The sequence below is a fragment of the Halichoeres trimaculatus genome, unplaced genomic scaffold (assembly GCF_033239565.1).
Source record: "Halichoeres trimaculatus isolate MK-OKI-2021-1 unplaced genomic scaffold, fHalTri1.1 fHalTri1_scaffold_11, whole genome shotgun sequence".
Lineage (NCBI taxonomy): Eukaryota > Metazoa > Chordata > Actinopteri > Labriformes > Labridae > Halichoeres > Halichoeres trimaculatus.
Genome location: NW_027437189.1, coordinates 31,020,050 through 31,046,932, shown reverse-complemented (window position 1 = coordinate 31,046,932; position 26,883 = coordinate 31,020,050). Strand labels below are relative to the sequence as shown.

The window sequence follows — 26,883 nt, the reverse complement described above, 5'->3', positions numbered from 1 at the left end:
TCACTGAAATAAATACAGTTTACAGTGTTTGAGAAGAGTTATAACTGTAAATCCCCAGCTGTCCATGAACGATACAAGAGTAATTACATCACTGTCAGCTGCTGGCAAGTGAGCGAGTAGTGTCTGAAATGTTGTTTTAATTTAGCTGATTGAATGGATTAATAGCCCACCACATCTAATTTACTATATAGTGAGTAATGAGTAGGGAATGAGTGAATGATTTCAGACACAACCACTGTCTCCTGTGTGGTAGAGATACAAGCTGTTGGACTGTTTAAAACCATGTCCTGGTACACTGATAAACTCAGCACAGTTAAAAAACATAAAATAAGTAGGGATGAACCAAATATTTGGTAGCCGAATATATTCGTCCGAATATTGCAAAAAAAAAGCCACATTCGGCTTTTGGTGAAGTGAGTTTAAAGCAAGGCCAAATAGTAGAGTGTGACGCAATGTCGCAATTAACGCTTTACACTGGATGCTTTGTCGCTGACACATCACACTTTGAAGGACTGTTCTTAATGGTTTACACAGCCGGAAAAAGTCCAACAGTTTGTGAAAGCTGAGACTGTGCTGTTTCAGTTGATATGTGTTTTTTATGGTAACTTCACTCAGACATTTAAGGAAACTTGCAAATACACACAAGAGTGCAGAGCGGATGCATGGCAGGAGCGCACAGAGATAACAGATCTAAAGTCTCCTAAAATATCAGAAAAGAAGATCCTCCTGGGTCATAAAACCTCAAATGAGGTTTTTGCATGATTCTGGGACTGAAGGAGCAACTTCATGTGAAAAAGTAAACGTTAGATGGGATGAACTTCGGAACAAATGAGGCTCTCTCTAGCTACTTTTTCTTTGTATGTGTAAACATATGTATTGATTGAGGCTTGTATTGCGTGGTGACTTTTTTTTAGAGCATTGTACCAATATGTGCGAAATTCTTTTTACTGTTTGGACATGATTTGAGGCTTGTACTGTTATGTCCTTTGTAAGTCAATGCACTAAGCCTTATTTGTACTGTACAGTGAGTGTAACCAGCTGATACCCTTCTCCCATACTTTGACTTTAAGTTTAGTCCTGTGAAGACGAGCAGCCATCCTCAGGTGATTTTATTTTTTTATTAGAAAAATAAGAGCCAACATTCAAAAATGTTAATGTACATATATTTATTGATGTTTAAACTCTAAGTTCATCCTGTAAAACCTGTTCCTGGTGTTTAATGGCTGTATTTTCCCTCACTAAACCTCTAAGATCCTTTTCTGTCTTTGTGTTTTTCTCCATGATAAACTGTTTTACTCTCATATAACATGAAAAAATGAAAAAACTCCAGATATTGAAAGTTCCAAGTATTCCAGAAAAATGCGCTGAAGCATTTGCTCACAGACAATTTTTTTTGACCATTTTATAGTCAACATTGAGCCCTGTTAAACTTAGCATCTGATTCTGCATTCCATATTTGGCCATATTGGCCAAACGTTCATATTTTATTCGGCTTCTGCCAATAATTTTCATTTTGGTGCATCCCTAAAAATAAGTCTTCAAAGTCAGCTGGGGTCCAGATTTTACCCATGTTGAGCTCTTGAATGCAGCTTTGATCCTTTAGTCCAGACCAGCTTTTGATGGCCTAGAATGGAATACATCTTTAAGGTACAGCATTCTGGTGGTGGTCTGACCATGTTATCATGTCACACTTCAGAAGTGTTAGATTCACTAAATAGTGATTTGAGACCCGAGGTCTGTACTACAAGGCGGTGAGATACTAACCATGGGTCACATGAAGATGTTTTAAACTTGAAAGTCATCCTGTGGCTTCGTTGGAGCACATTCACCAAAAGAGGGCGGAGTTCCCGTGGAACGACTAATCACAAACACGGACAAGTCTGCAAAGGATAATAATACTTTATAAACTCGTCATACTTTAGCTCAAACCATGATATTAGTTAAGTATGAATACCAAAAATACTCGGCTAAAATCAACACAGCTGCAACAGCCAGATGCAGGAAGAACAAAAGCAAGCCCATCATGTTAATCGCCTATCATTGCTATAATAACTAATAACTTATTCTCTATAGTTAAACCATTGTTCATACATACAGTTGTACTTGTGGTGTGCATGATCCATCTTTCAGAAAATATTTTAAAGGAAATACTGAACAGGAAAAATGAAGTGCCCTCTCCTTCTTCCCATCCCTGGAACAGTAGATAGAAGTTCAGCTGAACTACCTCAGTAAGAAGTGATCCACTTCATTTAGCAGAACAGGCCTCTTCCTAAAGAGTGACAACACTTTTACTGTTTTTGATGCACATGATTATTCAACCAATGATGACCTTGTTTCTGCTTCAGTAAGTCCTATGTCTTAACCAACTATGCAAACAAAAAGGTGCTCATCATCAAAGTTCTTCAACTGCTCCCCTGCAAAGTTTTCCAACTTTCTAGACATGACTCTGGTTGTTCAAGGTGTCTCTGTCCACCTCCATCTCTAATAGGATTTGCTCACCTTCCTCATCTAAAAAACTATTATCCCTATCCTATTATCCTATACATATTGGCTCTGCTCTTGGTCAACAGTGTCTGAAAGTGATATGTGACATGTGCAGGCTGGGAAAGTCATTTTGAAGTTGATTTAGATGAAATTATTTTAATGTAACAGAGTCAAAGTGAAACTTTTGTACTTCTTGTGAGAACTTTGTGAAAAGTATCAAAAGTAGGGGCTAATCTGACGTCTGTAAGTCCTTTGTGCTTTACTCAAGACTGCTTTGGCTATAACTGAAGATAGGGGCCTCGCACTGCCAATTCCAAGAAAGAACCTCCAACTGAGAGAAATGAAGCCGAGCAGAAGTGCTAAAAACCCTAGCTGATTTTTAAAGGAAAATTAAACACACTTAAACCTTAGTACAACAACAACAACAGTTTAAATTGCTCATTTTTTTTGACAGAACCCAATGTTCCAAGGGTGAATTTGTTTTTATGACTCAGCTGTTAAGAAGATATTGAGATGACGAGTTTGCCCAATCAAAGGCACAGCTCACATTATTTGCAGACAGACACCCTGCAGCTGTTGCTGGGGAGGCTCAAAGCCCGCCTCGTTAGCTGACCCTTCCTCTACAGGTTGAGTTTCACACAGCAGAAACAGATGGGTGACAGTATGGAGACTAAATTAATTTATTATACATTTATTGTTGCTGGTCGGTAGGTCTGGAGTCAGATCCAGCCGACCAATCATAACCCCTACTGTAGAAATGGGGCGGGTTTCACAATAAGATAATGACACAGGAGTGCACTTTCGTTCCGTTGCTGCTTTTTCCCCCTTGTTTTGGTGTTTGCATTTGTGTTTTGCTTTTGGAAATGTCTGACACCTACAGGCTACTGTAAAAAGTCCAATGAAACCACTATTGCGTCTGTGCTACATCACGTTTTACAGCCTGTTGATTATAAGTGTATCTGAATGTTTCCACAGGCTCTGAGGACAACGTAAATCAAAAGCAAACTGAAAAGTTGTCTTTAGGGGTTTTGCAAAAGACAAATGGACAAACAAGTAAATATATATATATATATGTATTTTATTTTATTTTTAGAGACAATGGTTTAAAATGTGTTACCTCCAGGGTTTACCCCCAGTGTTTAAAGCAATGCATTGTCCTGTGATTGTGGTTAAAGGACCATGTTATTCTTATTCCATGGGGGAATCTTGCAGGTTGCTTGAAGCACCTGCTCAATTGTTGAAGAGCAGCCAGGATAACATAGACTTTTAGAGGCAGCTTGTGTCACTCTGGTCTCTGTGGGCTGCATAGGGATGCTGCTAGGATCTAGAAAAAGAAAAAAAAAAGGTCAAAAAGAGAGGAAAAAAAGATCCAAAGCTGCATTTCCACCAAGCAGACTGGTTCAGTTAGTCTCGGTACGGCGCGCATTTTGTGGCGTTTCCACTGACTTATCCAGGGACAGATCCTCAAACAACCAAGATGAGCCGTCCCACTTTTGGGACCCTTTTGTACGGGTGCCGGACTAAACCAATCTGATCATGGAAAGTGGAGCTACAACACTGCAGACTGCCGATTTGTCAAAATAACCGTTACTTACCCTGCAACAGCGGCTGTTTTTCTCCTGGTGGCACACAGACTTCTCTGAAACAAAGCTTGATTGCACTTTGTATCAAAGAGCTACGTGCCAATCACAGAGAGGACGAAATGCTTGGTGTCTTCAATCGTTGCTCTTTGTTTACTGTGTCGCATTTTTCTACTTTGTTGGAATTTTTTGCGGGGTAAACTGTGTCACGCTGCTACGGCGTTGTGCTATTGTTTAACAGCTGTGGCTTTTGGCATCCGGCTTGCAGGCCGCCTTCCACAAGAGGGTACAGTTTGCTGTGGAAACGCAAAGGGATCAGGCTTAACTGTACCAATCCATGCCAAACCGTACCAAACCGAACAGGACTGCTTGGTGGAAACCCGGCTTAAATGACACATCAAAACTGAAAAAACAGCTGTAAAGGCAAAGTTCAAAAAGAGGTTAGGAATGTTCTTTCTTAGCTCAGTGGTTATTTTCACATCCTGTTTCCTCCTGCCTTCCTCTCATCATCTTATCATTTCAGTTTTAATGTTTCTATGATTCCTGTTCCACTCCTTAATCATCATTCCTCGGCTCGTTTACCGTTTGGATTAACAGACAGAAAGAGGACCAGGTGCTCGATGGGTGGCCTCAGTGAGAATCTAACTTTTAACACGGAAGTTTCATTGACTGTTACAAGCCAGAGGTAAATATGGAGGTGAAGCTGAAATAAAGTGATCTTTAAATTGCCACCTAGAAGCACCTCACCCTCAAGTCATCCATCACTGCTCTTCTCCTCTTTGGGACATTCACTCATTCATTCATCCCCTCTTTCTCCCTCTCCTTAAAATGTCTTAAATTACCAGTTGATGGAGGGGATTTCTGGCCTGCCAGACACAGACAAGGCTCAGTACCCTTCAGAAAAATGTGTGTGTGGGAATGAGTGTTTGTGTATGAGCAGCCTCAAATTTAAAAGTGAAATCACAATTATGGCAAAGCTGAAAGCACTTTAACCACTTGTGTAATCTGCTGTAGTAGTCATTATCACAGGCTGTGTTTGATGAACGTCTGATGGAGTATGTGTTTGTGTCTGTGAGTGTGTGCGTGTGTGTTTTGTTGCTCTGAATGTCTGGCAGAGAGGAGAGAGCAGCTGCATATTTTGCATGCCTCACTTTGGGAAAGTGATTTTAAGTGAAGGCTGACATGCTCTGTACTTATAGGCTCCGCTGATGGTGTGCTGTACACAAGTGGCCCAGAACAGGCACTCATTTCTTCTCACCGCCGCCATAAATCTCTGATGCTTTGTTTTGACACATTTTTACCAACCTGAAAAAAAAACAAAACAATCAAAGTTTGTACCTTTAAAAACCTGTTCCCATGTTTGAAGTTCTGCTCTGAGCTGTGCAGTTAAAATGGCTTGGTAGACATCTTTCTTAAATCTGTTTCTTGATTGATCGGCTCAAGTCTTTGACCTGGTATGATGTATATTTTGTGATTTTTTGTTTCATGTAGATTGTTCTAAATTGAATAAGTGTTTTTAGTTATAAAAGGGATCGAAATCCAGTCCTCAGGTTGTCTCCCTAATCAGCAGATATCAGGAGCATCTGTGATGTTCTCCTCAGCTGGTGACAATCAGCAGACAGATGTTTTATAAGGAGGCTGAGGTCTACCTGCTTAGTAGTGTTTTCACTAATGAATGACAAAGGCCATGTCCACACGCTGGACATTAGCTGGGTAACAGGGAAACTGGATATATTTTTATACATTTAGGCCTGTCATCCACATGAAACCTCAGTTTTACGTCACAAAAAAAAAAAAAAAAAAATTCTAAAAACTCCAGCTAAAGTGGAGATTTTAGAAAACTCTGATATCATTGTTTAGATGCAGGTAAACTGAGTTTTTGGTTCTCAAGCATCACAGCTGAATGATGGGGGCTTACACTGATTGTCTGGCACATGTTTTACACCGAACCTATCAGCGACAAGGAGAGATGCTGGACAGAATTGCTGACTCAGTGAATGTACCAGGTAGCTGTACATCTAGCATTAGCTTATCATGTGGATGAATTAAAAAAAAAAAATGAAAAAAAATGAATGAGGGACATTTATTTTTAAAAGTACCTGGCTGTGTGGATATGGTCAAAGAGACTAATAGAGAAGACCCGGATGCGCAACAGTTCTGACAAAAAGGCTCTATTATAAAAATAATCAGGCAAGATATATCACAAAGAAGTCACAGCTAAGCCAAAAATGAATCAGTAAATAAACTTCAGATCACAGTAAAGCTGGGAGACAAAAAATACAAAATACATACTTTAGAGTTTGGCACTAAAGCAAGCAAGGTTGGCACATGAACGGATGGACTAGACAAAAACCCTGGGTCCTCTCTGCCAGTCTCTTTGTCAGAACGATCTGTATGAAATAAAGGGACACAGATAGAGACAATGATGAGCAGGGATGACAAACACGAAGGCAAGAAAACACCAGGTCAGGAAATGACATGAACTGAAACAAGAGGAGAGATGTGACAACAAAACAAAACCAGACATGACAAACATGAAAGACTGATGTGAAAAAGTGTAACTTAAAAGCAGTCAGTATGTTAACATGCACAGGAATCTAGTGTTGTCTGCGTATATTTGCAGAAAAGGGAATTGGTCTTCTGGGGTTTAAAACGTCTCAATCTGTTCCTATAGGCGGCACTGTGTTCTTTTTGGATAAGTGAAGCTGTGTGTGTATCAAACTAGCTTTAGTTCACCTAAAGAGGAAGCAACATTCTACTTCCTCTTCTGGTTCAACGCAGAGGCGTATGGAGACCTGCCGAATCCAACCATAGTTCAATAGCAATTACCTACACCTACCTATTACCTATACGTGTCAATCAAGCTATGCTCAGTCCATTCTTGGTCTGACTAATCTGTTTACATGTATTCTTATAGTCTGATCTTGCGCTGACTGAAGCTCATAGTCCAACTTCTGAATCTGCATGTAAATGCACTATGTGACAATGAGGAGGTCCATTAGCTTTTGTTGTACACATTTTAAACAAAAAAGTAAGTTTGGGTCTCGGTCAAGAATGTCTTCACCCTAATCAGAGACTCTGGTATAGAGCCCAACTTCCTACGACCCCTCTAGGATCACACTTTTTCCCTTTGAATTTCACTTAAGGTGCACTTATTTTCTTTGTTTCCTTCAATAAAAACTCTGTCCCTCAGGTTTGGTTGTAAAAAAAAAAGTGAACTGGACACAAAACCAGACAAATGTTGCTAGAATAAAAGTCCTTACACCAAATAGGGACCCCAGATGTGTTTGGTAGATGTACTTAATTGTCGTTCCTGGACCTGTTTCTGTTTCTAACCTGGTTCTAAGGTCTGGTCCTGATTTATCTGTAGCATAAAATGCTTTACATATGTGAGTATAAAGCACAATATATGTTCATCATAAGGCCTGTCCCTTTTTGTGTGATAGCATTAGCTTCCATTAACTTTCTGTCTTTTCATTGAGCTTTACTCAACAGCTCAGTTTCTGAATAACCAGCAGGATTAGTTCTTCCTCCAGAGCAGCTCAGCCCCTCAGATAAGCTGTGAATCCACATTTTCTCTACAATGATTATAAGGGGGTTAAAGTTCCAGGATCTGTTAAAATACTGCTTCCTCTTCCATAATGTAATCCACAACACGTTCTCCTGCACTGCAGCTGGGAGTGTCAGAAAGTACGAGTGTATCTGTGTTCATGCTACATACTGCGACAAGTCGTATCAGCTGTGTGTCAGAATCACCGATGTTCTCATGAAATCTGCTCATTGCTGAGCTTGTCTCAGATTTCCCCTGCGGGTGTAGATACACTCACACACTAATAACTGCACAATGTAGTGTCTCAACAACCCCAAGGGAAGTAGTGTGCGCTCCCACTTCTGTATGTGTGCACGTTATTAATCCGTGATGGTGCTGAGAGCAGCCTGTCTGCTTGGATCAGTGCCCATCAGGATCAGGAATCATTTCGTTGGGTCTTCTCGCTGCTATCATGTCTCAAGCCTTAATGAGGCTGCACAGCAGCACTGCAGTGTGAGTGTGTGTATAGGAACATGTGTGTGCAAGTGTGTGTGTGTGTCATTACTTTCACCCTGAGCCTCATCTCTCTGCTTTTCAGGCAAAATTTGTCGTTCTAAATCCGTGCATTCTGACGACCGTTTGGATTTTGAGATTTTGTCTTTGAAATCACAAGAATAAGAAATATCTGTCAGTTTATATTACACATTACTGATTTTTTAATCCAATGCGCTCATTTATTCTGTTGTATGCAACATGACTTACATTTGACAAAACGTGGAGTCAGAATATGAAATTGTAGCAGGTATAAAAATCCAGGGACTCAATTTTTAAAATTTTTAAAAATGGAAACAATGAAAGAAAAATCAAAGACTTTATCAATTGTCGTCAGTCATCAGTGTGTGACCTTACTCTACTAGTTGTGGGCAGGTTGATCTGAAATATTGATATATGATCCCAATGATGTTATCAGTATTGAACAATACTTGTGTGATGAATCGATACTTGAGTTTCAGTTTCTCTTCTCTCTTTAACTTTGCTCATGAGCACTCTGCAGCTTCGCTCGTTCTAGATGCCCACTCATTGACTTGTGTAAAAAGTCATTAGCTCTACGGCTGTGGCTGAGGAAATGGGCTCAACTTCGCAGTACTAGATTCTGTTTGGTGACAACCAGAGTCCCAACCAAGGGGCTTTGTCTGGTTTGGAAAAATAAAGCCTATGTAGAGGTGTTAAATGTTGCTGTTTGATGAGAATCCACTTGAGGCTGGCTGCAGAAAGAGCGGAAGACACGTACACACCCAGGCATAAAAACAGACTTTTACAGCATTAAAAACATACTTACAGCCTGATTTAAAAAAAAGGGTTGGGTCTAAAACACTGATTTTTTTCTAACTCCGGGTTTAGAAGTTATTAGGATCACTTGATAGTCCAATCAGAGGCACAGCTCAGGTCATGTGACAGCCGGGCACCCTGTAGCTGCTCGAACGTAAACTCACAGCCTGGGTCATATCAAACGTGGCTGCGTCAGCGCATTGGCTTCATTTCATGGTATCAGGAATAGATGGGTGAAGTTGCAGAGGCTACGTCCATGTTTTATACAGTCTATGGTGGCTTCATGTACAGTCTTTAAACGGCGTACACAATTGGACGCTGTTCCCTCTTTTTCGTTAATTGCAGCGTTGTATATCCTGCATTGCACGCTCTGTCTTTTTCCATTTGAGTGGAAATTTTTAAATGCAAACTTCTCGACTTTTGGAGCAGCAGAAGATGCAACAGGCTTGCGGGTAGTCCCCATTTTATGGTGCTTTTAATTTGTACTCGGATGTCGGAGTTCCCAGAAGAAATATCTGAGTTCAGGGGTAAACAGTAATTAAGCGCCTGTTAGATTATTTTCATTTTAGAATATATGACCAGCGTTTGATGCAATAAATCAGCTACATGCTACAAGTCGTCTCAAGTCATTGTCTTTCAAGTCAAGTCGAGTCTCAAGTGCTTTACCCTCAAGTCGAGTCAAGTTGCGAGTCGTCAAATTTCCGACTTGAGTCTGACTCGAGTCCAGTCTCTATGACTCGAGTCCAATTGTCTGGTGCCTATCATAAGTATTCACCCTCTTGGATGTTTTACCCCTTTTAGGGCTTTCATAAATCAACCATAGTCAATGAAATTTGGCTTTTTTAACACAAAAATTTATTTGAAAAAAAAAAAAAAAACTCTTAAATGTCACAGTGAAAACAGATTTCTACAAAGTAATGTTAATGAAATAAAAATATATAAACCCATAACAACCCTCAAAACTGAAAATTTTGCAAATTTTTTTCGTGCTTCTGTCTTCAGTCAACTTTATTACTGATCAGTTATCGTTATGTTTTGTGTGACAATCTGTTAGATTGATAAAAAGATAGATACTTTGTTGACCCCCTGGGAAATTCAAGATCTGATCAAATGGCAACATCTGTTCAAAAAAATCAAGCTGATGAGGAAAACCTAAGACCTGCAGCTCATGGATCTTTAACTGGCTTGGGAAGTATTGGAAACCACATACACATCCGTTCAATGAAAGCGTAAAATGCAACAATCCTTTTGCATTTCATCTTAAAACCGTTGTGACATAAATGGCCCCTTTAGTGACAGGTGAGTACACTGCAGCTGCTTGGAAGAAAGCTCAAACTACACTCAACTACACCCACGCTACAGGACATCTGACTGGATACACCCTGCTTTAGTTTTCAGTTGGACAAATTCCTCTTCTGAGCCAATCGGGGGGTCCAAAATCACTCTTATAACATCTCACACCACAGGAAAATCTGGCACACAGAGTGTATTATAAATCACCAGTATTAACATACGAGGAGAATAAGTTCAGATACTCTGAGTGACTAAACTCCTGGTTTAGTGGCATGCTGGCACAGTTGCTTGTGTGGGCCTTTTAAATCTAAATCTGAGTGGTCTGTCTGTGTGAGGGCTGCTGTTGAAAGCTTCTGTCTTTTAGTAGGTGATTTCCCTGGTTTCTGTCTTTCATCGGTCCTCGCTGTGATCTCTGCTGAGTTCTCTCTGAAAAAGCAGCAGAGTACCAACGGCTCAGGTTTGATTAAAGCAGAACTCAGAATTACAGGGCCCCTTCTGTCTGGAAAACCAGCCTCTGCCTGCCTACCCATCTCTCTGATCTACATATTTAATAAAATATAAAATATAAAAAAAGTAAGAACAATTTTGAAAAGGAAAATTCAGTCACTAAAGTTGATCAGTTTCTTCCTGATTTGACTTTGATCACTCTGTTTGTCCTGCACATATCAGGACAGGACTTCAGTGTCGTGTGATCAGCCGGCTAGATATAATAGCGGTGGGAACCAGTGCAACAATGTGCATTCCACCGAGAAACACTGCTGGTTGCAAACTTGTGTGTAAATGTATGTGTCTGTGAGAAAGGCAAAGCTGTGGTCATGCAAGGTGCTGTAATCCACTCTGTGACCTTCAGAGCCTGCTCCGAGGTGTGTGTGTGTGTGAAAATCTGTCACTAAGGCCATGCTTACGCTTAAAGGTGGTCTTATCCACCCGCTGACCCTTAGAGCCATATGGTGTGTGACTGCGTGCCTGCGAGAGTGTGTGAGAGTGTGTGTCCCACTGCTGAGCCTCCTGGCACCACCATCAGTTCCCCCACCCATCCATTCACCCACCCACCCACACATACTGCCCTCCTGACACGACAGACCACCCCTCCCACCCTTCATCCCCAATTCTTTCAGTTGGGTGTGATCACATCAAAGTGAAACAGGGAGGATTACAGGTTTCTGTGCCTCCAGGGTTCACAAGCAAGACCTCTTGGTCTCTAACTGTAACACTCCCTCTCTCTTTTTGGTCCCTGTCACCCTTTGGGGCCCCTTTAATCCCTGTGGAATCAGGAGGTCAGGGGACGGGGCCATGGATGACCAGTCAGGACACATATCGTACAGCTAGATATAGATAGTTTAGCATGAAAACAGTGACTAAAGGCAAGACCAGAGGACGGGTTCAAGTCTTTGGGTGTCACTAGTGGCGCCTTCACACCTGAAGCTTTTTTGCCTTAATCTGATTCAGACTGTTGTTTTTTTCATTATAGGCTACAGCACGAGTGTTGCAAAACGTGCCAAAGCACACACCATCACAGGGCTTCCCTTATACAAATGTGTCACAAGCTCATTTTCTTACTGCACGGGGAAAAGGATGCTATTCAAACTGGTCTCACTTTGCACTCGGCTCCGGTATGCTAAGTGACTAGCCAATTAATGCTGCAAAGTGCTGTGCTCCTGGTGGGTTACAACTTCTTACATTGTCCTGGTGTTTTTTTTTTTTTTTTTTTTTTACAAATAAAATTTCATTAACGTAACCAAACATTAACGTTATTTTTGGAAAGTGTCAGGAGACTCTATATATTGAGACTGATTGATTTATTGATTGATCAACATACCAGCAAATAACTAGCGGGTTGATTTGGAGCTGTGAAAAGGTCAGTGCCTCACGAAACTCAACATTTGATAATGTAGACTTGTGAGGGGTGTTCAACATTTAATAAGAGGGGCGTTTTAGTGCAAAGGCTAGGAAACTCCAACAGCAGCATGCAAAGGTGCAAAAGTGGAGGTTCCAGTAATAAGCAGGATAAATTGCCCTAGTTGACAAGCTGGACAAAATCTTTAAAATGTGACCATTTGATGTTGTTGAGTCCTGTTTTGCTGCTGTGCCTAGCACCAGCTCTTCTGGTTTAAAGTTCCGTTGCCACATTCACATGCAGTCATTAACCCTTTCATACCGTATTTCCCGGACTACAAGGCGCACCTAAAAGCCTTCAGTTTTCTCAAAAGCCGACAGTGCGCCTTATAATCCGATGCGCCTTATATATACCCCTACCATAGTCAGGGGGTGTCGCCGGAGTAACAGCGGTAAGCAGTAAGAACCTATAAAGAGGAATTCTGCTAAGTGCTAACATTAGCTCACAGGCTGGCCCGGGCTTCTTCTCTTGTTTATTGTTAGAGCAATACAGCGCCCCCCAAAGGTCTGGCATGTGAACTGATCTCTGGAAATGGCTTTTGTGGACGGCAGAAATGGCTTCGTCTTTACAGTGCACTTTTTTTGAAAACGGCACAGAAAATAGTTGGATAGGAAAATGTGCGGCTCTGTGTGGATGTAGTCTGAGTTTGACTGACTTATTGACTGTTTTGTTGACATTCCCTTTAGCACAGCTCTAACTAGTGGATGCAAAACGCAACCCCAGCCACTGCTGTAGCTTCTACTCTATGCGCCTTATAATGCGATGCGCCCTATATATGAAAACAGTTTTCAAATAGGCCATTCATTGAAGGTGCCTTATACTCCGCCTTGTAGTGCGGAAAATACGGTATGTAGAATATTAGCAATAACCTGGTTGCATACAGGCATGTAAACACCAATAACTGGGGATGTTCGATACCACGTTTTATACAGACCGATAACAGTATGAGTACTCCCTCTTGAGTACTTGCCAATACAGGTAGTGTGTCCCAAATCGCATACTTCCATACTGTGTACTCAAAATTTTCAAAATGAGTGTACTAAGCATACTACATACTCACTGGCTTAGTGCGCAAATTTTAGGGTGTAGTGCTGTCCCCAATCGCATACTGCCGAGTGCCGTACTTACCGGGAATGATGACATGATGTCGACCTCTTCTTCTTCTACGTCTAATTGTGACCGGCTTCCAGCGCGTTTCCGCCAAACACTGCCACTATTTGCCAGCAAATTTTCAAAGCCTTTTCAGTAGTATATTAAACACAGCTAATAACACGATCAGCGGTGTAGAGTTTATTAATGGGGGTCGGTGCAGCTGACTGAAGCTACCGAGAGAGCTACCGGGGCGCTGTGGCAGTTAAAATACATCCACAAATTAAATGTCTGAGTGGTGCTTCTGGTCATGTATTCACTGTGTTTGGCATTTGAGATAGCTGTTAGCTCAACTAGCATTAGCATAGCCCAGTGTTTCTCAATCCTGGTCCTGGGGACCCCCTGCCCTGCATGTTTTAGATGTTACCTCACTCTAGCACACCTGATTCAAATGAATGGCTAGTTATCAGGCTCGAGCAGAGCTTGATGACGAGCTGATCATTTGAATCAGGTGTGTTGGAGTCGGGTAACATCTAAAACATGCAGGGCAGGGGGTCCCCAGGACCAGATTTGAGAAACACTGGCATAGCCTATCATTCGCGGAACAAAACAAACAAAAACAAGTTACACCACATACACAACATCAACAGCTGATGGTGGAAACAACACGTGTAAAAAACAACATCAATAAGTTACATTTATACATTGCTGCCAGAGGATGAAATGAATGCGTTAAGTGTCCACAGCTGCATACTCAAAATCCGGGCCGATTTGAGTACATTATCCTGGTACTTTTGGATACTCATTTTTCGCATACTATGCACACTGTTTTTCATTTTGACGCAGTATACTCAAAATTTTGAGTATTTGAGTATGGAAGTATGCGATTTGGGACGCACTACTAATACTTTTGATACATAAAATTTCAAACAGTGGCGGATCATGTTGAACAAAGACAGCACAGTCACTCTGCAATTAAGAAATAAAACGCAAACACCTCTCTCTGTGAACTAAAGTGCAAAATAAAACAGTTTTACTGTTAACTCTCCTTGGTTCATTCATGTTGTCAGAAAAGGACCTGGTGCACATTCGCTGTGGTGTTAAACTGCAGCAATTAGCAGCAACTAGTGGTGAGAGGACTTGCTTCTACTATTGCCTAGAGTATCTGCTGCTGGTATCTGCAGCCTTCATGAGTACTCGCCCATCCCTATCAATAACCCTCTTGAAAAACTGTATTATGCTCATGTTCTGGTTTTTAAAAACCTGAACCCCACCCAAGGTTACTCCTTTTTTAACTCTATTATTTGGTCAAGTATATGTCTATCAGGAAATCCCCATCAATAGGAACATTAATTTGTGTTCTATGCATGTTCTGTTTGCAAGGAATCTTGGTCTTTTAAATACAGGAAGTCTGCTGTGCTGCTGCTGTTGCTATGGATACAGTAAGAAGAAGTGGAAACTACATGTTGTGTCAAGATAGAATAGCATTTAATAAAACTTTATTAGTCAAGATGTTTTGGTTGGGATACCGTGTAAATAGGAATAACCCTGTTTGCTCATGCATTCAAACAGGTTTTTCTGAATGTTCCAGAAACCAGAATATTGACCTTAACCCAAATGTTGACTGCATGTAAATGTAGCCAGTGACTAATGTCACCCTGTCCACGTTTTATGTAATCAGTTACAAGTGTAAGATGCCAAATAGCTGTAGTACTATTTGTATGCATTACTGCTTATACTGTTACAACATTAACTACTACAAGAGTGCAGTTACAAAGTTGCTCCCTGTGTCCAAAAGGACGATGGCTAAGAAGAACATCTCATTACAAGACTTACTCAAACCATGTTGGTATAAAGCACTGTGTACCTGCAGTGTGTTGAACAACAGAGTTTGGAGAACTAGTGTGGATTCTTTTGGGTGGCGGTTTTAGTGGTTGACAAATCCAAAGCCATTTCCCAGAAGACTTGGATTCGCCTCCAGAAGTGAATCTGCCCTGTCTTTTTATTTTTTCAGACTGCCACATGGTGTTTTCAGCAATCCTTACCAAATTATTTTCAATTTTGTTTTTGCCAAAACCTCACACTAAACAGACGTTAACCACATGTTAGACAACAAGTAAACAAACATTAGCATTGGTCTGTTAAAAGCAAAAGAGTTGCCTTTTATGATGATTGAGACAAAACATTTTGTTTTTGACGACTTGGGTTGAGGAAACGCTGGTCTAACTTCTGTCCCTCTACCATAGATGCTATTACAAGACAGATTCACATGCCCAGAGCAGACGTGCACACACTCATAGATAGCAGCTGTGCATACAGCTGGCAGAACGACCTCCATATTTCAAATCATGCTAATGATCCACCAAGTACTGGTATTTGTTTGATGTTGGAACAGGCTGTAACCCACAGTTCTAAAAACAGACAAAAGACAAGTTCTTGATTGTCTTGGCAGTACGTCATGCCGCTAATTTCTCAGGCATGGCATCCATACACAATTGTTTTTGCATCTGTTGAGCAAATGTTCATAATGCAGGGATAGTTATATGGCAGTTGTCGTATTACTGCAATGTCGTGCTAATTTGACCGCCATGGCTGGTCTGCTTTACATGCATGCCATTTAAATTCAGTGTTACCTTCTGTTTGTGAAGAATACGTCAACCTCTGCATCTGTTTACCAGGTTTTGAAGAACATCTGCCATTAAAGAAGAGCAACACCACGGTACGTCAGTTACCCTGTTCTTTTAAAAACAAGATTTACATAAAAGGAACCTCTCTGCCAAAGTTGCACCAATCGGGAGGGGCCAAAGACTTTGTTCCTCCAAAAAAGGCGCCCTGAACTTCCTCTTTTTGTGAGAAGATTTATTGTTAGCAGGTTTTTTGTGTGTGTTTTCAGTAAATATCAGATTTTATCGTCTTCCAACAAACCTAACCATCTGTTAACCAGTTATGTTATGTTTAAAGAGGGAAGACAGAGGAGACAGTGGTGAGTTTTCTGTATTTCATCTTTGTAGGCTAACTTTGGACAGAGAGTGTTTGACGATATGATGGATCCGACTTGTGCTGTCATGGTATTCACATCATAGACTGTATAAAATATGGACGTAGTCTCCGCGACGTCAGCCATTTTTTCCTATAGTGAAATGAAGCTACACTGCGGATACAGCCACAGGATATGACGCAGGCTTTGAGCTTCCTTTCTGACAGCTTTAGGGTGCCCATCAGTCACGTGGCCTGAGCTGTGTCTCTAATTGGACAATCATTCATTCATCCATTTTCTTAACCACTTTTCCTGTTCAGGGTCGTGGGTGGCTGGAGCTTATCCCAGCTGTCATTGGGCGAGAGGGAGGGTACACCCTGGACTGGTGATTGGACAATCAGATGATCTTAATATCTTCAAAAAAAATGCGTTAAATTTTTTACCCCACATACAGTGTGTCTCAATAGCGACATTAACATTTCAGACCCAAGCTGTTTTTCTAAACCAGGCAGTTTTCAATGCGGCGAAGGCCTGTTGGTGGGTTTTTTTTTTTTTTTTTGGCTTGTTGTGTCCATAACTTTCAGTATTTGCAGCCAGCCTTAAGCAAATCCTTAATGAACAGCAACTTTTACCACTTCTGCATTGGCTTCATTTTTCTCTGTTGTTAGAAAATGTTGCCCCTTGATTTCCACCAAACACCACGGTTAGCCTACCAGGGATTAAACTTTCAGAAAGTAACCCGTTTCCATTTTACACAAGTCCTAAATTTACCCCCAGGTTCCGAATTAGCTGTGGATGAAATGTCTTCATTGGACATTCAACCAAGGAATAGAAGAAAAAGGCTTTCAAAGGAACTTCTTTTAAGTGTTCTTGGCAAAACTGGTAATAGAATAGTTTTAGTTAGAATGGGATTCTCCTTTGAAAACAAAACCAAGTGTTACCATAATTGCATTTTCAGGCTTACATTACAGTGATGATAAAGCCTTTAGCCTATCAATGGGCAAGATCTGGTTTAGAAAAGTGAAGCCTATGTGGAAGTGCTAAAAGTTGTGTTTATTGAGAATCTGCTTGAGGGCTGTCTGCAGAATGACTGGAAAGTACGTATACACAACAAGCCAAAAAAAAACTACTTTTATGGCATTTAAAAAATGTATTTACTGCCTGGTTCAAAAACGGCTTGGGTCTGGCTAATTTTGCAAATGGCACACATTGAAGCTATTAGGAGTTTGTCCAATCAGAGACACAGCTCTGCTCATATGACTATAGGGCTGAAACGATTCCTCGAATAATGCGAGTAATTCGAGTTCAAAAAATGATCGAGGAATTCTCTCTGCCTCAAGGGATCGTTTAATTTTTTTTTATTTAAAATTTATCACCCAAAGTCACTTGTTTTTCTATTTGTCTGAAACAAATTTTTATTTAAAAAATAATTGTTCTTCAACTAAACAAAAATGTGTTTTATCCAATTACTCGATTAATCGATGGAATTTTCAGAAGAATACTCGAAAACTAAAGTATTTGATACCAGCAGCTCTACATGACTGACAGGCGCCCTATAGCTGTTAGAAAGGAAGCTCAAAGACCATGTCATTTCCAATATGGCCCAGCCAACAATTCATTACCCTGCATCAGGAACAGACCTGTGACATTGGACACTATGTCCATATTTCATACAGTCTTTGGGTGAAACCTGTGCACAAGCTTGTGGACAAGCGGCAGCAGTCTTAGTGGTCTATTCTAACAGCATGCTCAAAAGGGGTATCCTGATCTGATCACATGATCATACTGTCTCATCTCCAGACAGAAACAATCCAGGGCCTGACATCACTTTGCTGCAGTGACACTATTGGTTGAACACCGTAAAGTGGAGAAGAACATGGCAGGAACTTAATGCTGGTCGCGCAATGTATCAGAGAAGAAGTATCAGACTGGGACTCAGTTTTGGCAGATATCCAAAATCAAATGACCCGGACTTGGAGGGCAAAAAAACCTGATCGGGGCATCCCTAATGCACGGAGAAATGGAAAACAAGCTGCAATCATGCTGCCAGCATGTTTCATGTCAGAAGGTTAATGACGCAGAAGTACAATAAGACTTTCATCCTCCGTTCAAAGACAGTCACACATTAACCTGAGACAGATGTGGCCCGTGACTGAGTTGAACTCATACACTGGTCTGAAATCAAGAAAGAGGCTTTAAATCTTCTCAACCACATACCAGAGTTCATGAGATTACTGTTTGAATCTTACATTTTTCTCCAACATTATCTTCCAAATATAACACTCCACTCCCTCAGCACTCGTGGTAATAGGTTCAAGTTTTTAAAGTCAATATTATACCATTAACTTCAATGAAGTATAACCTCAGCACACTGAGGCACCTATTTTCATTTTATCCTGAGTGTTTTGTTTGAGGTTGTCTTTTAAAAAGGATTTATTGCTGCATCAATATCAGTACAATGTGCCCTAACATGCATATGGAGCGCATGATTTTAAATATCTGAAAGGCATATGCTGAGCCAACTTCCAGCCTGACACTTGGCAGCAATCCATGGAGTTAGAGCCACTGTTGCTGCTGAGTACATTTTAACTACGTCTGGATGGAAATAGTTTCACATCCTCTGGAATACGTAACAGCTATAGAAGCACGTTTGTTTAATGAAATAAACAGCCATGTTTCTGACAGACTGATGTAATCTAGCAGGAGAATGTCTGTTTTTTGTGGTGATGTGATTCTCTGTACATACTGAGCATTACATAACACAGAGTGAAGGTAATCATATTACAAAACCAAAAGCAGTAACTCCGTGCACTTAAATGCAATAAGCTTTGCTGATGTTTGGAATTATCTGTTCCTTCTCAGTGTTTTAATGCCCCCTTTAACAACTTCCTTTAATAGTGTGTGAAATTTTTGGCTTTATAGGCACTTTGTATTCTTTTGTTAGTTTGAATAAAGACAGGAATAGAATAAGCTATCTTAATGACCAGGCACAAAAAGGAAAAATAGAAACTGAATGTTCCCAACCTCAGAAAAAGTAAACACATAAATAGTGTCGCTTAAAATAGTATTAATGCTGTCACATGCTCATTACGTCTCATTACACAATAGAAACCACATGAGAGGAAACAGAACCCAAATCACTTTATGAAAGCAGTGAACTCCAACCCAACACAGGGGTGGCACACTGAGCATTTGGGTCAAGATACCCAGGAGGAGTATCAATGTATTCATAAGGTTTAAAAATCTGTTTCTGACAATGGGACATGTGAAGTTATTAACTGTGTTTTAATCAAACATGGGACCAAGTCCAAATAGATGCATCAAACACCATTTAAAATATCTGTCTTAAATGATTAAATAGCAAAAAAAAAAAAAAAAAAAAAAAAAAAAAAGGTCCTGAGGTTAATGTTGTGGTCATCCTGGTGACCCCTTTAGATGAAGTCAATTGACATATGACTGAGTCTGCCCTGTCGACAAGCCAATCACAGTGCATATAGCCATTCCTATACACATTTCCATTGAAATACATTTCAGAAAATCAGTTTTGGTTCGGTTGTATGAGTTTTTTTTAAATGATTTTTGGTTTATAAATGGTCAAACAGTGTGCATGTAAATGCAAGGGGGTGTATTTTTAAGCCTCTCTACAACTGAAAAGAGTGTCTTCTTTGGACAAAGTTATTTTGTAGACCACAACAACAACTCAACATGAATAACGAGGATGTCTCCATCAGTTCTAATGCAGGTGAAAATTGTATTTGAGGTAGCATATTGTGACTTTGTTCAAGAGAAGAAATAAAAAGTTATCTTCATCATCTATAAAGTTAGTAAGATTAGCTAAAGTTAGCCTAGCATTAGCTCCTAGCTGTGTTGTTCGTCATGTCTCTTTGTTTGTTGGGAGTTCATTGGCCTGTTTTGTTCTAGTTTTTGTTCTTTGGTGATCGTACATCATTGTTAGCTGTTATCCAAAGGGCTCTAGTTAAGCTAACATTAGCTTTTGGAGTTAAGCTTCATTAGCTTATCTTTAATAGCATGAATTACAAAGGTCATAAAACGTTGTGCTGAATGGCTCAGTGTAAATACTGTAGCTCCAAACTAACAGAGACACACTCTTGGTAAAGATGGTAAAGAGACTGTTATATTTTTTCTCATATTCTGAGCCAAAAACCTTAACTTCACTGGAGATGGCAATAGCAGTGAGATGCAGTTTATCAGGTTTTCTCTGGGAGCTGTAAATTAAGTCTTAAATAAGTCTGTAACTGAAGCTTTTTATTTAGCTTCTCAACAATACAATGATTCATATATCCCTTAAGTGTGGACATTAGAGCCTTTTGGTGACTAAATGATATCTGATCTTTCTGTCTCCAAAAATCATCAATAGCATCCTGTGAAATGTCTCCTTCTGTGACCCTGCCATAGCGCCTGTCACTGAAGGTTTGTTGTCAGTCTGAGTGAATGCAGGGGACGTGGCTTAGGCATAGGTCAATTGCCTTAACCAAACAATTTCCATGAACACTTATTAAGGATACACCTCTGGCCAAAGCCTGCACATGCTCTGACATATACTATTCTTTGTTTAAGAAGACTTTCTGTTGACTGCAGAATGACAAGGTACTGTATGCCGGTCTTCACCAGCTTCTGAGTGTCAAACATCAATTAAATTTATTTTTGTTTGTTACTTAAAATACCAACAGGTTAGCAAAAAACATTGATTAAAATATCATTTTATTTATTTAAAATTCCTTCAAACTTCAAACACTGCTGCTGCCAACGCTACTGGTCTTGGTTGAAGTGTCCTTGTAGCCATGGTTCCTAAAGCTGATCTCAGCTGCTCCACTGCAATTGCTGGGATTGCCGAACAGGCCCCAGTGTAAAATATCCATGTTGTTTGGCCTGCTAAACAAGCATGCTAACCAGAGGTGGCCACATTGTTTGCCTATATGATGCTAACAGAAGCTAACTGTATATGATTTCAAAAAACAGCAGCACTGAAATAAACTCTTTACTATGTATTGATTGACAAGGGGTTTTGACCAATCAGAATCAAGCATCTAACACAGCAGGACAGTCAATATGAATATAAATTATAATGACCGTAGACAAGTGTGATTAAGGATGCATCCAAAAGTAGACTGCTCTGCTCCAACTACTTTAGATTTTTTGGATGCAATGGTGTTGGAAATGTTTAAATCTTAAAATACCATTATTACTTCCAATATGTTTGGTTATATACCAACACTCAACATATTTCCCTTTATTTCCTCTTCTCTGTCTTGTATCTATTGTTTTTTTTGTTTTGGTTTTTTTTATATAATTGAATAATAAATAGACCAGCGGACCACAGGAGGTGACTCAGACCCTACACTGATTGTGGTCCCAACACAATCTACAGATTCTTTTGGTTCATTGACTCCCAATAAAAACAAAGATCCACTAAGAGGCTATTAGAGCACTGAGCCCTCCTCTGTTTCAGAAACACAGAGGCTTCAGCTGAGACAAAAGCTTTTGTCCTGATCACAGTGCTCACTCTGCAGCCTGTAGAGACATCAGACTGGTTTATGACGGACAGGTCAGCAGGGGGCGGGTGGTGGGCTGAAAGCACCACACAGGCTAACATGCACACATTCATTTTCAGGAATTACTTTAATTGAGCACTTGTCCATCTGCATGACAGCATTTGAAGCACAGAGTATGAGTGTGTATTGTGTGTAATAACAAAAAAAAAAAGCAGGCGAAACTGGAGACAACAGAGACATACAGCAGTGAAACCTCCTAATGTGAGACCTCTGACCTCCATATATGAGACCCTATGCTGCTGGGAGAGGGCTTGGTTTGTAACAGTGTGTGAGTGTGTGTGTGTCCATCTTTTCCCAAGTTGCCTCCTTTTCTTCAGTCTTCATTCCAGTAGTAGGATTGGAGCTGTTCCTGGCAACCACGCTGTAAACTTACTCACACACGCACACACCGTCACACACATAAAAGAGTGCAACACTACAGAACAAGTGTTTTAAATGTTGTGACTAAAGCCTCATACTCCACTTTAAGCTCTCTATACTGTCACAGCTCACATGGTCCACAGAGTTGTGTGTAAACTCTGGTGATATGACATGTGAAGCAGAGCTACTGAGTAACCATAAAAACAGATAATTTTGTCTATCCACGCATATCTCTGAATCTTACACTCCATTCAGTCCCTGGAGCACACGTGAAGATATCACTGGACAGAGGAGGCGTGGATTAAGCTGCAGGAGTTGTTTGGGAATATTCAATGGGGGCTTTGATACCGTTTTTGTCCTCGTGAAAACTTGTCATCAAAGGGAGATAATGTAGGCGATTATGTCGGCTTGTGAGTCCTCATAGAAACAGAACAAAACAAGAAAACAACCAGAAAAGATGACAAGACGATCTGTCACTTGATTTCCGACACATGTGACGTCAAAGTAAAATAAAAACGCCAAAATTGTCTTGATCCATGATTAACATTTTTTTTTTTTAAGACACTTTCAAATATTTCCTTCCTTTCCTTCTTAGTCTTAACCATTCATGCATACAGGGCCCATGAATGCTTGACCCATACTTCAACTTTGCAAGCTCCACTGATGATGTAAACCCTCATATGTTTGAAATGTATGCCAATTACCCTCTTACTGTATTTACAGAAGCTTATCAGCTTCCTTGCTGTCCACAGCAGCACACTGCCTCTCTGACATATCCGACAATCTCTCTTTGTTTATATCTTTTCCCCTCTGTGTTTGCATTTGCAGCGATTTATATCCGAACTGCTCTGTTATCATCATTTTACATCAATATACTGTAAGTCTGAGTTGTTTTTGAGTCTTTGGAGGGAGGTCAGGAGTTTTCATGAGTCAGGCTTCTCACGTCATGAAAAAGAGTCTTGAGACTTAGGGTGGGACAGCTGTGAGGACTCCATGCCGTACAAAAACAAGATTTGAAGGTCCCATCTTGCGCAGTGTGACACGTGGTGAGGCAAGATCAGTGGTTTCAAACCTTGCAAAACTGCACAATCAGTTCTGAGGCGTGGTGGATTATGCAATGGTTGCCTGGTAAATTGAAGCATCATGGTGTTACTTTAAAAAATGCAGAAACCCTAAATCAGCAGGGTGTTCACCCAAAATCAGCAAAAATTCATAAAGACTTTCCAGAAATTGGTACACTAAGCCATCAACGGTTCGGTTGGGTGCAACTGGCATTAATTTACGGCAGTTTTGTGCAAGAAAATTGGTGCAGGAGTGTGATTGAGAACTGATGGTGTATCTACCAGGGCATCGGTAGATGTAATGATCCATACCAGACTAAATGTTACTCAATTAAAATTTCAGGTACATTAGAAAAAAACAAACAAATAAACAACATTTTATCTAAGAAGAAGTCAATCAATGTATTAATCTTCTGAAATCAAAGTTAAAAATATTTGTATTAAATTTTCTCAAACTGAGTACTTTAACCTATAGCGGTGAATATGAGACAATAACATACCCCCCCTAAATAATGTTAAGGCAAGTTTTCCTGAATGTCATAACATGACCAACAGCAAGGATGTGTGAAGTGATTCTAGTCGAGAGTCATGACTATGGATGACAAAGCCTTGTTAATACAAGACAAAAATAGGAACTTCTTTGGGATGAGGGAAAATTTGCTAGCACCAGAGCAGCTAGCAAACTTTTCTTGGTTAGCTTGGATAGCTGAAAAAATAATAAATATTTAATTATTTACCTAAATATAGTAAGAAACGTTGTCTGTCAGGAGTCAGGAGGTTTAATTAAATGTAATGAGATATGTTGACAAGAAATGAGAGTACTTCTTTTGGTAGGATTTGAGCATATTTGCAGTGTAGACATTAAACTAGCTGGTTGCTAGCAGTTGAAGGAAAAAAAAATGTCTTTAATTTATATCTATTTTTTATCCAGTAACTGATGCTACATAAGTTTTAGCACTGTTAAAAACTTTCTACAAAGAAATACCAAAGTAAAAGTTCTGTTTTGTTTTTGTTTTTAAGCTCTTCAATTACAGCATGATGGGTAAATGTAGTTGTAGATTTCATTCCTGGTATTATTTTCGACTTGTAGAAGAAATCAGGATGAGCTAATATCAGGTGTGGCCAAGGGGGGTACCACACCGTCCACTAGAGGTGCCAAAATCAATGCACAAAAGATTCCTCACCAGAGCTTTGATATTCAACACATCAGATCTGTTTCAAGTGCATAAACTTGTGCATCATGTTTCTCCTTTTTTAATCAAAGGTTTTCTCTTTAGGTTGACTTATGCATCTTTTGTTTCTGTCCTCATGTGAAATTGCAGTAAAGTCTAAAAGCTGTTAAAGCATTACTTTGATTTTATCACTTTGTTACTTTGGCTCCTTTATTCAGCGTCATCTTATGCTGAATTCCAGTATGGTTTTTATAAATAAGGCACAGCAGCAATCCCATTGTAAGACTCTGGCTTTGGATTTCTGTCACTGTGTCAGAAATGTTGTTGGTGATCTCCCAAATTGAGCTGCTTGATTTCAAATGTTACCTTTGACCTGTGTGCTAGATCGACAGCTAAACATTACACAATGTTTATCTCATGATTATAAACTTCCAAGACCGAAAGTGTCCAATCACTGTGTGAACGAGGTCTTTAAGTCTGACCAGAGTCCAAGTCACAAGTCTGCGTTGAGAGAGGAGAGGAGTGTGTGCTGCTGTCAACGCTCTCAGCAGATGTTCATTAAAGTTAGTGATCCCACTCATGGTGGGCAAAGAAGGTATCTTATCAAGACAGCAGCACACACACACACAGGCATATGCACAGTTTTAAAGAGCACAGTGTGAGTCCCTGCCCCTTTCCACTCCCCTCTTCTCACCTCCCACCTTTCCCTCCTCCCTTCAACCCCTCCCTCCCTCTTTCTCTCCCTCTCTCCTCTTGAATTAAGTCCATTATTCCTGCCTGCTCTCCCTCTGAGCACTTCCACTCCGCTCAGCTCCTGCGAAAAACTCTGCATGTGTGTGTGAACTCCTGGCGTGTGTGTGTCAAGAAGACTTTTATGTGTGCGCACAGGGCTGTGTGTTTTTCTAAGTGGAGCTGGAGTGGTGTAGCTGTTCATCAGTGGAGCTGGCTGCAGACGGGGGAATACTCAGATCTCACTGTGCTGCTTTTTAAGTCACGCACCGGCTGCTTTTTGGGACTTTTTTAAAAAGACTCTCTGGACTTTTTTTGCACCAAAGTGGGACTCTGCTACTGCTCCTTTTCTGCCATCCAGGCATAATTTATTCTGGATTTTCTGGATTATCTTTAGAAGATTTCTACATTGTTGATGCTCTTAATTTGTAGAGTAACACCTGATCACCTGATGATCCTCAGAAACTTTTCTGGACTTTCTCTTTGAATCCAAGCATGCACAACTCTAAGAATGAGTGTTTTGCAGGCACTTCAAAATAGCACAGTGTGTATAGGTGTGTGTAAAGCACTGAGTATATAGTCAGGAGGGTTTGTCTTGTACGGACTTGTTTATTTTCTCCTTTACATCAATGGAAGGACTATGAGAGGTCACAGCAGAGCAGCAGCTATGAAAAGAGTCAGCACCGTCAGAGGCATGCTGGGCTCAGGTGGATGCTGATCCTGACCCGGAATGTTCTGAACTCTTTGGATTTCAGTTCCCATGGGAAACGAGTGGACAGGTGAGTTTATTTTGTCAGTGTTCTGGTTTGAAGACGTCAGGGTCAGCGCTCACATTTCTGAAGAGAGATCATCAGGAAATTGTTGGAGCACAGACAGAGCTCTGGTTTTCTGAAGCTTCACATCTTAAGACAGTTTAAATACATGTGTGCCACTGTGTATTCAAACTTCTGGCATACTGTGCTCAGAGAAAAAAAAAGATGATGAAATAATAACTGCTCCTCAAGCCCTCAACTTCATGTTTTTCTTGGCTTGCTGACTTTGTGACTTGATCCCGTGCAGCGCTGCTATTTCAGAGCCTTGACAAAACTAAATCCCTTTTTTTACAAGTCATGCTGATGACATGTGGGCTCACTCTCAGAGTGCCGCTCTGTTTCTCTCTGAAGAAGAGCAGAGTGAGTTGTCTCCGCTCAGAGCTGCTTTGGAGCTGCTCCAGTCAGGAGAGGAGCAGAGGCTGCTCTGACTTACTGCTGCTCCAAGTGGCCGGCGACCAGCTACCAGCGGGCTGACCTCGCCACGGTGGCTCCTCCATTGTTTCACCTAAGAGTTGGTTACACTGAACAACAGGTTTCATGTCTCCTCTGGTAGCCCGGCAGCTCTCCAGCAGCATTGTGTATAAATCCTCAGTAATGTAACGGGTCATTCCCAACAAAAGCAGCATCCCACTTATTTTCTGGTTGGGTTCCAGCCAAGCAGCTTTAGTCGTCAAATTGTCACTTCCTCCATTATTCCTGTCAAACTATATCAGAACAGTTTCACCAAACTGAACAAATGACAGCCACGAGTTCGCAGGCTGGGAAACTTTCCATTCATGAGCCGGGCCAGATGGCTCGGTACCAGAGACCAGCAGAGCGCTGCAGCCTCTCAGGCTCCTTCATTCACTCCTGGTCTTTCAGAAGCAGCCCCGGATCGTCTCGCTTTCTCCGACTCACTTTGTTCAGTTTTAAATCCTGTACAGACTGCGAGTCACTTTTGGCTCGTAGTGGCGGCACTCTTCAGTGTATCTTTGTAACTAGCTTTGTTGCTGGAGCTC

At 40.6% G+C, this 26,883-nt stretch overlaps 1 protein-coding gene across 2 annotated transcripts in view; it reads left to right on the top strand.

The window, feature by feature from the left end:
- The window catches only part of sema3b (sema domain, immunoglobulin domain (Ig), short basic domain, secreted, (semaphorin) 3B), a 135,152-nt gene that overhangs the window by 51,439 nt on the left and 56,830 nt on the right, over positions 1 to 26,883 (top strand). Inside the window, exon 1 of one of the 2 annotated variants that reach the window (XM_074681098.1) lies at positions 25,155 to 25,852. The exons of the other annotated variant lie outside the window; for it this stretch is intronic. The gene's annotated coding sequence lies outside the window, so the exon portion shown is untranslated. Of the gene's footprint in view, positions 1 to 25,154; positions 25,853 to 26,883 lie in introns of those variants that run through there. 2 annotated transcript variants of the gene reach the window in all.